The following is a 10,146-nucleotide window of genomic DNA, read 5'->3' as shown; positions in this document are numbered from 1 at the left end:
GACTGAACTAGGTCCATGATAATTCAATAATTAATAGTGTTGCACCTTTAATCAATAGTCTAACAAATTAACACCTCTTACAAATAAAGTACAAAGACTTTAGACTGTCTTTAAGACCTCCTCTATATCAAATTTCAGACAACCCGAGCCACCTACACACCTGACCCCTGCTAGTCTAGTCAATAACTCAAGTCCCTCCACAACACAAATTCCTTCCCATCTTTTTATTTTATGTTCCAAGGGAAACATTTGGAAAACAAAAAGTTGAATGCAAACACACACCTAAACATTAACAGACAGAAATATAGGGTTTGATCCCAGGCTGATAAGGCATGACATATTGTATAGATACAACATCCTGCTGAAACAAGGTTCGTATCGCTGTGTTGTTGAATGGACCAAAAGAGAAACAAATCTTTCCTACAGATGAGTCAACAGGGTCAACGGAAGGTAGGCTCTGAGGTTCAGGTCTTGACATGTTCCTGAATAATAAAGCAGCACCTGAGGGAATGGCATCTAAACCAATTGCAAAATCTTTAGGTGTTACAGGGACCTTGTAAAGTAATAATAATTCCTTATAACTAAGTAAAAGACCCTCTGCATTTACCAGTTGGCTCACCAATAGGATATTATTTAGGAACCAATATTCTAAAAACAAAGAAGTATTTTTATACAATATATCCTGATTATTCCAAATCTAATATCTGTGTGGAGAAAAGTTATGCTTATAAATGAAGGACCATGACAAGAAAACCTGCTGATGAAAAGCAGATAACGGTATTATTTTTCTCCACAGAGTAGTGTCTACCTAATTTGAGGGTTGAGGGGATAGGGTGTCTGTGTTTGGACCGTAACCATGGAAATAGAGTAGCCTGCCTACGTGGACGGAGAATCACGTGGCAGTTAACTTGAATATGAAATTAACTTAAATATGATTAGACTGTAGTTTACTAGTGTCTCTAAAACAATATTGATAATGAAAAGAGGTGGAGGGCGCTCAACCAACGTGAGTCGAAGTGTAATCAAAAAAATGGAATCATGATTGAAAAGGAAAAGGCACTACGCGCACATAGGTTAGGCTACTATGGTCTTCGAGCTTTGCGCCTTTTCATTTTCAATGAGTATGGATTACCCATTTATTTGTCTCTGCTTGCAAATTGTCGTCCTAAAAGGGTAGGCTATAGCCTATAGGACTATGCAAAACGTAGCAAATATCGCTGTTATAATTATTGCTGCCTCAAGTTCAGTAGTCATACCTGCGATATCAGGTGCGCGTGTGGTCTCAATTAAATAGAGTAGGCTATAGCCTATGTATAAATGGGCGGAGAAGCACGGGGCAGTTATCTTTCCAAGGGAATGTACTCCCTAAATAGGCCTATGATTAGTCTATAGTTTACTACATTGCATAGAAATAGGCCTAAACATTGATCACCCATATTTCTCCGTCGGAAAACCATCCCACTCCTAAAAGGTAGGCAATACAAATATCTCGAGAAAGTGCAAGTCTCTCCAACTCCTTCCTTCAAACTACATGTAGCATATTGCTGGCCCAATAATACAATGTAAGGCCCATGTGAGAATGTTTGGTAATTGAATCTATTTCTTAAGTAATTTTTGCGCATTTGATATTACCTATAGGGCGCAAAATTGCTGAGACCATGGCTGGCATGTGAGCTGCGTCACACACACGTCTAAAATAACATTGCGGGACTGCGGATTGGTTTGGAACCAGTTCTTGCGGTAGCGGGTGGGATTCGGACAGAAAGCCCACGGGAGCGGGATGAAGAAGTCGGTCACGCATACCTCAACTGTGTACCATGACAGTGAAGCCTGTTATGTTAGAGCTGTTTATTACTGTGTCAGTGTGAAAAGTAGCGAAACGGACAGATCAATAACATTACATTGACATACAGACTAATAGAACTCACAATATACATTTTAAATCGTTTGGCCGATCATCGTTTGATTCGAGTGTAGTTTGATTGAGGCAGAAATAATAGCTAATGTAAGCCAATTTTTGGCTCTCTCTAACAGTACATCAACTGGGAAAGCTTGCCAAGTTAATTTACTTCTAAAACATGACAAAACAAAAGCTACAAAACATGTCCATACAAACAACTGCTGGTAGATAGAAATAATAGCCCGACACATATGCTATCTGACAGATGGCTAGAGCTGACCTGGCTGGAGTAACTACTCACTAGCGTAGCTTATTAATTCACCTCAGTCGAAAGGGGATGAAACATTAGCTAACATTATATGTGAGTTACAATACTAGCTCAGCACTGTGAATAAACACTTGTTTCATATTTTTTTTCTGTTAAGTTAAACAGCAGTTACTTTGCCAGCTACATCAGTTAACTTGAGTAGCCAGTTTCTGTTCCTTCTACAACTCGGTGAAAGAGCACAACTCTCCCTTGCTGGTCCAGCCAGCCTTCCAGAAGCTTTGCCCTTGCACCGCTCTGTGGTGTCCACATGGTCCTAAATCCAGTCCCCCATTAATGGTTCCACAAAGAACCTTTTGGGGTTCTTTTTCAAAATAAAAACAACAATATTTTAGTTGTCAGAGTTTATGATTTTAGTAGTGAAGCAGAATTTTAAAAATCTAAATATGAGGTACACTCCAAGCCCCAAGTCCAATAGGTAGGCTATATCCTCTAGCGTGTTGATGCCCTCTGTAGGCTATCCATAGACAGAATGGTTTTGCAGTGCATGGTGATCGAATTAGGTTTCTGGTTATATTCAGAGATGTAGGGAGGGTGAAGTATGAATACAAAAAAAATGTATAAAGATGATTTACAAAACATGCATAAGACAGTAGTCATACTGTATGTTGGGAACAATTATGTGTATGAATAAAAACGTCACTTTTGACAACATTTATCCAACACATACCTTTTCCATAATGTTGAGGCCTTTGGGATCTTATTGAAGCAGTAAGGGAGGAGGAAGATGGCTGCTGTGACTGAGTCCTTTAAGGATTTAGAGAAACCATTCATTCAAATGAAATGTAGATGATACATGTGATCTGCATAACATTGAGACAAACCAATACCAAATTGTACATACCTTTGTGTGCCTCCTCGTCACTCTACCTGCAGACACAAATACACACAAATAAGTGAGCAGTTCAGTCATCTGCACCCAATGCAGCTATTGCCTTAAACATATTTCTCAACTGTTTGTTGATTCAAATCCATTGAATTGCGTCCATTTTCTGTAAAAAAATAAATAATTTATAAAAGGCCCTTCCGAGTGGCGCAGCGGTCTAAGGCACTGCATCACAGTGCTTGAGGCATCACTACAGACCCGGGTTCGATCCCAGGCTGTGTCACAACCGGCCGTGACCGTGAGTCCCATATTTTCAGGGTTTGGCCGGGGGGAATATACTTGGCTCATCGCGCTCTAGCGACTCCTTGTGGCGGGCCAGGGGCCTTCAGGCTGACTCTGTCGTCAGTAGGACAGTGTTTCCTCTGACACGTTGGTGCAGCTGGATTCCAGGTTAAGTGGGTGGGTGTTAAAAAGCGCAGTTTGGTCGGTCATGTTTTGGAGGACGCATGACTCGTACCTTCGCTTCTCCCGAGCCCATTGGGAAGTTGCAGCGAGGAGACAAGATCGTAATTGGATATCACAAAAAGGGGGTAAAAAAATGAACAATTGGACAAAATGTCAAATAACACAGCCATTTGCACAAACATGAAAAGACAGAAGGCACAGTATCATAAAACAATATCAATTTAGATCAGAAAGGGATTAACTTTAAATTGAGATCTTTCCATTTTTCAGTTAAGTGCTTGCACCTGCTGTCATCTCAAATTCAAATCAAAATATTTCAGTTGGGCAGTTAGATTACTGAAAGAAGCCAAGACCTAAAGAGGTTCCTTGGGGTTCTTGGAAAAACCTTTTGGGTGCATTTTTCAGTGCCAAGAACACTAAGGTTCTTCAAGGAACTTTGAGGATCTTAGAAGAACCCTAGTTGAACCCCTAATTTTTTAGAGTTAGATGGTTTTCTCAACAAACAAAAAATGTTGCATTATATACGATTATACAATGGGTGGGTTTAAATCTGAATGCTGATTGGTTAAAACTGCATTCCAGCCTAGTTATTCTGCCCCATCTGACTGTGAAATCCACTGTCTCATCAGCCCAGCCAAGCAATTTATAAACTTGATCTCCACTATAAAAAGCATCAAGACATGATCTCACATTTCTTTTAGACCAACATTTCGATTTCAACTGCAGAGATTTGTATAAACCTTGCTGTCTGTCTCTCAGACATTTGCAGCATTGTTTCAATATTAAAATTCAATGAATGTGTCGGGAGTCGGGACGAGAGACCAGCAGGCAGCGTTTCTCAGCCAGTCAAAGTCATGAATCAGCTGGCATCATTTTTATGGATATATACAAAGAAATGTAAATTGAAAAAAAGGGTCAAACGAAACCAAGTACAGCTAGTTTGCGGTCTTTCAAGCTTCAGTTTGAAGTGATTGTGTCAGCTGTGTTGTTGGCTAGCTCCTCTGAACAACAGTGTCCTGACGAGTAAGCACATTTTTTGCGCCTCATTAGCTCATTGTTATGGATGTGGCCAAACAATTGTTACTATAAAACAACTTAAACAAATGCAAAAGAAGCTACTTTGCTGTTATTCTGGCTGCACTTTTTGACGTGACTAAGTTAGTTAGCCGTAGTTCCAATTCATCCCAAAGGTGTTTGATGGGGTTAAGGTGCAGGCCAGTCAAGTTCTTCTACACCGATCTCGACAAACCATTTCTGTATGGACCTCGCTTTGAGCACGGGGGCATTATCATGCTGAAACAGGAAAGGGCCTTCTCCAAACTGTTGCCACAAAGTTGGAAGCAAAGAATCATCTAGAATGTCATTGTATGCTTTAGCGTTAAGATTTCCCTTCACTGGAACTAAGGGGCATAGCCCGAACCATGAAAAACAGCCCCAAATCATTATTCCTCCTCCACCCAACGTTACAGTTGGCACTATGCATTCATACAGGTAGCGTTCTCCTGGCATCCGTCAAACCCAGATTCGTCTGTCGGACTGCCAAATGGTAAAGCATGATTCATCACTCCAGAAAAAGAGTTCTAAGGACTTATTTATACATTCCTTAAATTCCTTTGCGTCAATCTAAGTAACTTAATACAAAACTTGTCAGTTTAAAGTAGAGTTGTTTTTTGTATGGGCTGTGTCTCAATCCACAGCATCCACCTATGTCGGCCTTCCGCATCTGCAGTGGAAGGTGGCCATGCTACAGCAGTGTTTGTCAGACCATGAGACAATCGTTCTTCTCATAAAAAACATCTGTAGCGTCTGAATGGTTTGGCCTATAAACTAATATGGAACAAAACACGATGGTGCTCTTCCGCATGTGACAAAAATGAATGGACTTATGGAGGTAGGAATGTACCAACAAAAAGGGGTTAAATGTGTCCGAAAAACAAAAATATTTCCTGAACTTCCTTATATCTCCTAGATATAGGACAGACACTTCAAAACTTTATTCTTTGTTAGTTTTAATTTTATTGTATTTTTTTAAACTGTTTTTCCATTATGAATGTGTTATTCAATGTGTTTCTATGGGCTACAGTAGTAAAGGCCAAATTCAATATTTTATCCAATAATTTTTATATAGATTTACATATAGATCTACAGGGGTCCTAAAATTGAAATTCAAATAGCTAAATGATCCATGGTACTAAACTCAGCAAAAAAAGAAACGTCCCTTTCTCAGGATCCTGTCTTTCAAAGATAATTTGTAAAAATCCAAATAACTTCACAGATTTAAACCCTTGTAAAGGGTTTAAACACTGTTACCCAAGCTTGTTCAATGAATCATAAACAATTAATGAACATGAACCTGTGGAACGGTCGTGAAGACACTAACAGCTTACAGACGGTAGGTAATTAAGGTCACAGAAACCTTAGGACTCTAAAGAGTCCTTTCTATTGACTCTGAAAAACACCAAAAGAAAGATGCCCAGGGTCTGTGCTCATCTGTGTGAACGTGCCTTAGGCATGCTGCAAGGAGGCATGAGGACTGCAGATGTGGCCAGGGCAATAAATTGCTATGTCCGTACTGTGAGACGCCTAAGACAGCGCTACAGGGAAACAGGACGGACAGCTGATCATCCTCGCAGTGGCAGACCACGTGTAACAACACCTGCACAGGATTGGTACATCCGAACATCACACCTGCGGGACAGGTACAGGATGGCAACAACTGCCCGAGTTACACCAGGAACGTACAATCCCTCCATCAATGCTCAGACTGTCCGCAATAGGCTGAGAGAGGCTGGACTGAGGCCTGTTGTAAGGCAGGTCCTCACCAGACATCACTGGCAACAACGTCGCCTATGGGCACAAACCCACCGTCGCTGGACCAGACAGGACTGGCAAAAAGTGCTCTTCACTGACGAGTCGCGGTGAGTGATGGTCGCCAGGGGTGATGGTTGGATTCGCGTTTATCGTCGAAGGAATGAGCGTTACACCGTGGCCTGTACTCTGGAGCGGGATTGATTTGGAGGTGGAGGGTCCGTCATAGTCTGGGGCGGTGTGTCACAGCATCATCGGATTGAGCTTGTTGTCATTGCAGGCAATCTCAATGCTGTGCGTTACAGGGAAGACATCCTCCCTCATGTGGTACCTTTCATGCAGGCCCATCCTGACATGACCCTCCAGCATGACAATGCCACCAGCCATACTTCTCGTTCTGTGATTTCTTGCAAGACAGGAATGTAGTTGAACTGGGGGGGGTCTGTGTTTGAACTTTTGAAAGAAAATGGCCCCACACCCCCTATTTTATTGCCCTTAGGGTTGTTGTCTATGAAGCAGGAATGTCTGGGAGGGGGATTGTGTGTGTGTGTATGTGTGTGTGTGGGGGGGGGGTTATGTCTCTGCATGGGGTGTTAGAAACAAGGTCCCTTCGCATTGTGTACATTTCAAGCTTTCAACAACAATAAGACAAACATCTCAATAATGTTTCTCGGCCTAACACACTGTTGAGTTTCCTATTTAGTTCTCTTTATATATGTCTATGCACCGAGCTTCCAGGTGGCTCCAGCCTATGGATGTTCGGTGCATGTACATCGGGGAGATTAGAACACCAAAGTAATAGGGGGTAAGAAAGATCCTAAAGGTAATTTCAGATTCAGGTTTAGGGTGTAATAACTCTAGGGAAACCGCATTTCACACTATGTACAGACCTAGAGAGCCAACACATAAAGGTGTAACAGGGATGAATGGATATTCAATGTACAACAGTAATCTTCTGTAACAAGCAATACGTGTTAAATATGTGTCACGGTCAATCATGACAGCCTCTTTATGAAAGGCCTTTACTTATGACTTAAACAGATCCATTTTCTACCCATCTTATTAATTAATGCTGTTGGATAAATCAGGTGTTTCTTGGTGGGCATACCCAGGATTTACATGCCGGACGGATTATCTACCCATGGAGTGAAAATTTACAGAGCTTTGATGGAGTGTGCAAGAATGTCATGGCGTAGGGGGAATCGGAAACGGATAATGTTCAGGGCTAACCAGCCCCTTTATCTGTAAGAAAGGAATAGTAAAAAGGTTTAATTATAACGTCCTTTAAACTGTATGTACTAAATATTTTGAATAAAATAAAATGGTATCTCACCCCTTAATGAACGGGAAGCTCTCGTTTTCGCTCTCACCCCAGTCTGTCACGAAGAAAAAGACTTACGGAAAAGCCATGTGCGTGTGCCGGGCCAGGAGGAGTGTGTGTTTCAAAAACAAAAGTAGGGGATCGTTTGAAACCAAGGTTTGCACTATCATGCATACAGTATGTCCAGATATCTGCCTACCACCCATCAAAAAGTGTGACAGCGTCTCTTAAAATGGGCACTTTCGTTAATTAACACAGGTCTTTCAAATCCGAATTTATCTCACCCAGAGGATGTGGGGGCTAAAATGTCAAACACCCCAGAAAGAATACAGTATGTCTAGACCGACCCCCGGGGTTAAACATTGATATTTCTAATCAGCACCTGGTGCCCCCACCCCAGTCTATAAATTTACATCGGACACCCCCAAGGTGCTACCCCTGAGGATGCAGGAAACCTAAAAATGCAATACCTGCATACAAAATGTCTCGTCACCCCTCCTGTTGTTTGAAATCACTACCTTTGTAATCTAAACCAAATATACAGGGTGTTGCATATATGATATCCCCCGGAAAAAGTCACCCCAAAGTACACTCATTCCGTACTTTCTCTAGTTAGGGACACGAACGCGGAGCGAGTCTAGTGACAACCGATCCACTCTGTTAGCACCGCTTTAGCGCAGCTACAAACCCACAGGCCAACAGCCCCGAATATTTATCGGCCAGGACAGATAAAAAGATAGTCTGTGAATCCATCCTAATGGAGCTTTCTGAAGGTGAGTTCGTGAAAAAATATATTTTAAGATTTGGACTCGGGGAATTGTTTGAATATTATTGTAATATTAAACAGGAGTTATGTGTTTTAAACCAATGACAGCGATTTCTTAAAAGTAAAATGCCCATATTCTTGTCATTTTAAAAATGTATATATATCGTATAACATGTTAATACTATCCAACGTTCACAGGTTATCCAGAGGCTACAGGACATAATTGATTAGGAAGCGACAGTTAGACGGGGATTCTCAGAAGCAAACTGCGCCCTGTCCTTTACGTAGCCCTTCACCATCACACTATTTTCGGGCTAAGTCCAAAAAAATAAAATCCATAATGATATTTATACATTAAAACAAAAAGTGTGCACCCTATTTTAAAAGCTATTTTTGTGTTTACAGCGGACAGCCAACAAACAGGGGTACATGCAGCATTAGGGACTCTGAACGAATTCGGAAGAGCAGATGAAACAGATGCTATTCTACATTTTTGTACTAATGGCCTTACCCTAACTCCAAACACCAGGCAGCAGTCCCAGTGTAACGGTTCTCTTCTGTAACAGGGATCGGACCAAAATGCAGCGTGGTAATTTTGATACATGTTTAATAAACGAATAAACACGAACAATACAAAACAAGAACCGTAACGTGAAAACCTAAACAGCCTATCTGGTGCAAACAAACACAGAGACAGGAACATTCACCCACTAAACACTCAAAGAATATGGCTGCCTAAATATGGTTCCCAATCAGAGACAACGATAAACACCTGCCTCTGATTGAGAACCACTTCAGGCAACCATAGACTTTTCTAGATAACCCCACTATACCACATTCCCAATGCCTACAAAAAAAACAAGACAAAACACACCACATAATTAACCCATGTCACACCCTGGCCTGACCAAAATAATAAAGAAAACACAAAATACTAAGACCAGGGGTGACAGAACCCCCCCAAGGTGTGGACTCCCGGCCGCACACCTAAACCCATAGGGGAGGGTCCGGGTGGGCGTCTGTCCACGGTGGCTGCTCCAGCGCGGGACGTGGACCCCACTCCAACAAAGTCTTAGTCCACTTGCATCGCGTCCTTTGATTGGCGACCCTCGCTGCCGACCTAGGCCTAGTAACCCTAAACAAAGGCCCCACTGGACTGAGGGGCAGCTCGGGACTGAGGGGCAGCTTGGGACTGAGGGGCAGCTCGGGACTGAGGGGCAGCTCAGGCAGGTAGATGGCTCTGGCAGATCCTGGTTGGCTAGTGGTTCTGGCAGACTGGCGGTTCCGGCGGATCCTGGCTGAATGGCGGCTCTGGCTGCTCCATGCGGACTGGCGGATCTGGCTGCTCCATGCGGACTGGCGGCTCTGGCTGCTCCATGCGGACTGGCGGCTCTGGCTGTTCCATGCGGGCTGGCGGCTCTGGCAGCTCCATGCAGCTCTGGCTGCTCCATGCGGACTGGCGGCTCTGGCGGCTCCATGCAGCTCTGGCTGCTCCATGCGGACTGGCGGCTCTGGCTGCTCCATGCGGACTGGCGGCTTTGGCTGCTCCATGCGGACTGGCGGCTCTGGCTGCTCCATGCGGACTGGCGGCTCTGGCTGCTCCATGCGGACTGGCGGCTCTGGCAGCTCCATGCAGCTCTGGCTGCTCCATGCAGCTCTGGCTGCTCCATGCAGACTGGCTGCTCCATGCAGACTGGCAGCTCTGGCTGCTCCATGCAGACTGGCTGCTCCATGC

General features: G+C 43.2%; 1 long non-coding RNA gene across 1 annotated transcript; it reads right to left on the bottom strand.

Annotated features, from left to right (window-relative positions):
• Positions 1 to 2,893: 2,893 nt before the first annotated feature.
• LOC121847623 lies at positions 2,894 to 8,207 on the bottom strand. Its single transcript, XR_006084461.1, has 4 exons — positions 7,658 to 8,207; positions 7,433 to 7,566; positions 3,070 to 3,095; positions 2,894 to 2,972 (listed from the first exon to the last, which is right to left on the bottom strand). It is a non-coding gene; the product is annotated as an uncharacterized LOC121847623 (long non-coding RNA).
• Positions 8,208 to 10,146: the final 1,939 nt, after the last annotated feature.

The sequence above is a fragment of the Oncorhynchus tshawytscha genome, linkage group LG10 (genome assembly GCF_018296145.1).
Source record: "Oncorhynchus tshawytscha isolate Ot180627B linkage group LG10, Otsh_v2.0, whole genome shotgun sequence".
NCBI lineage: Eukaryota > Metazoa > Chordata > Actinopteri > Salmoniformes > Salmonidae > Oncorhynchus > Oncorhynchus tshawytscha.
Note: the sequence above shows the minus strand (reverse complement) of the source record. Positions and strands in the feature narration are given on the sequence as shown.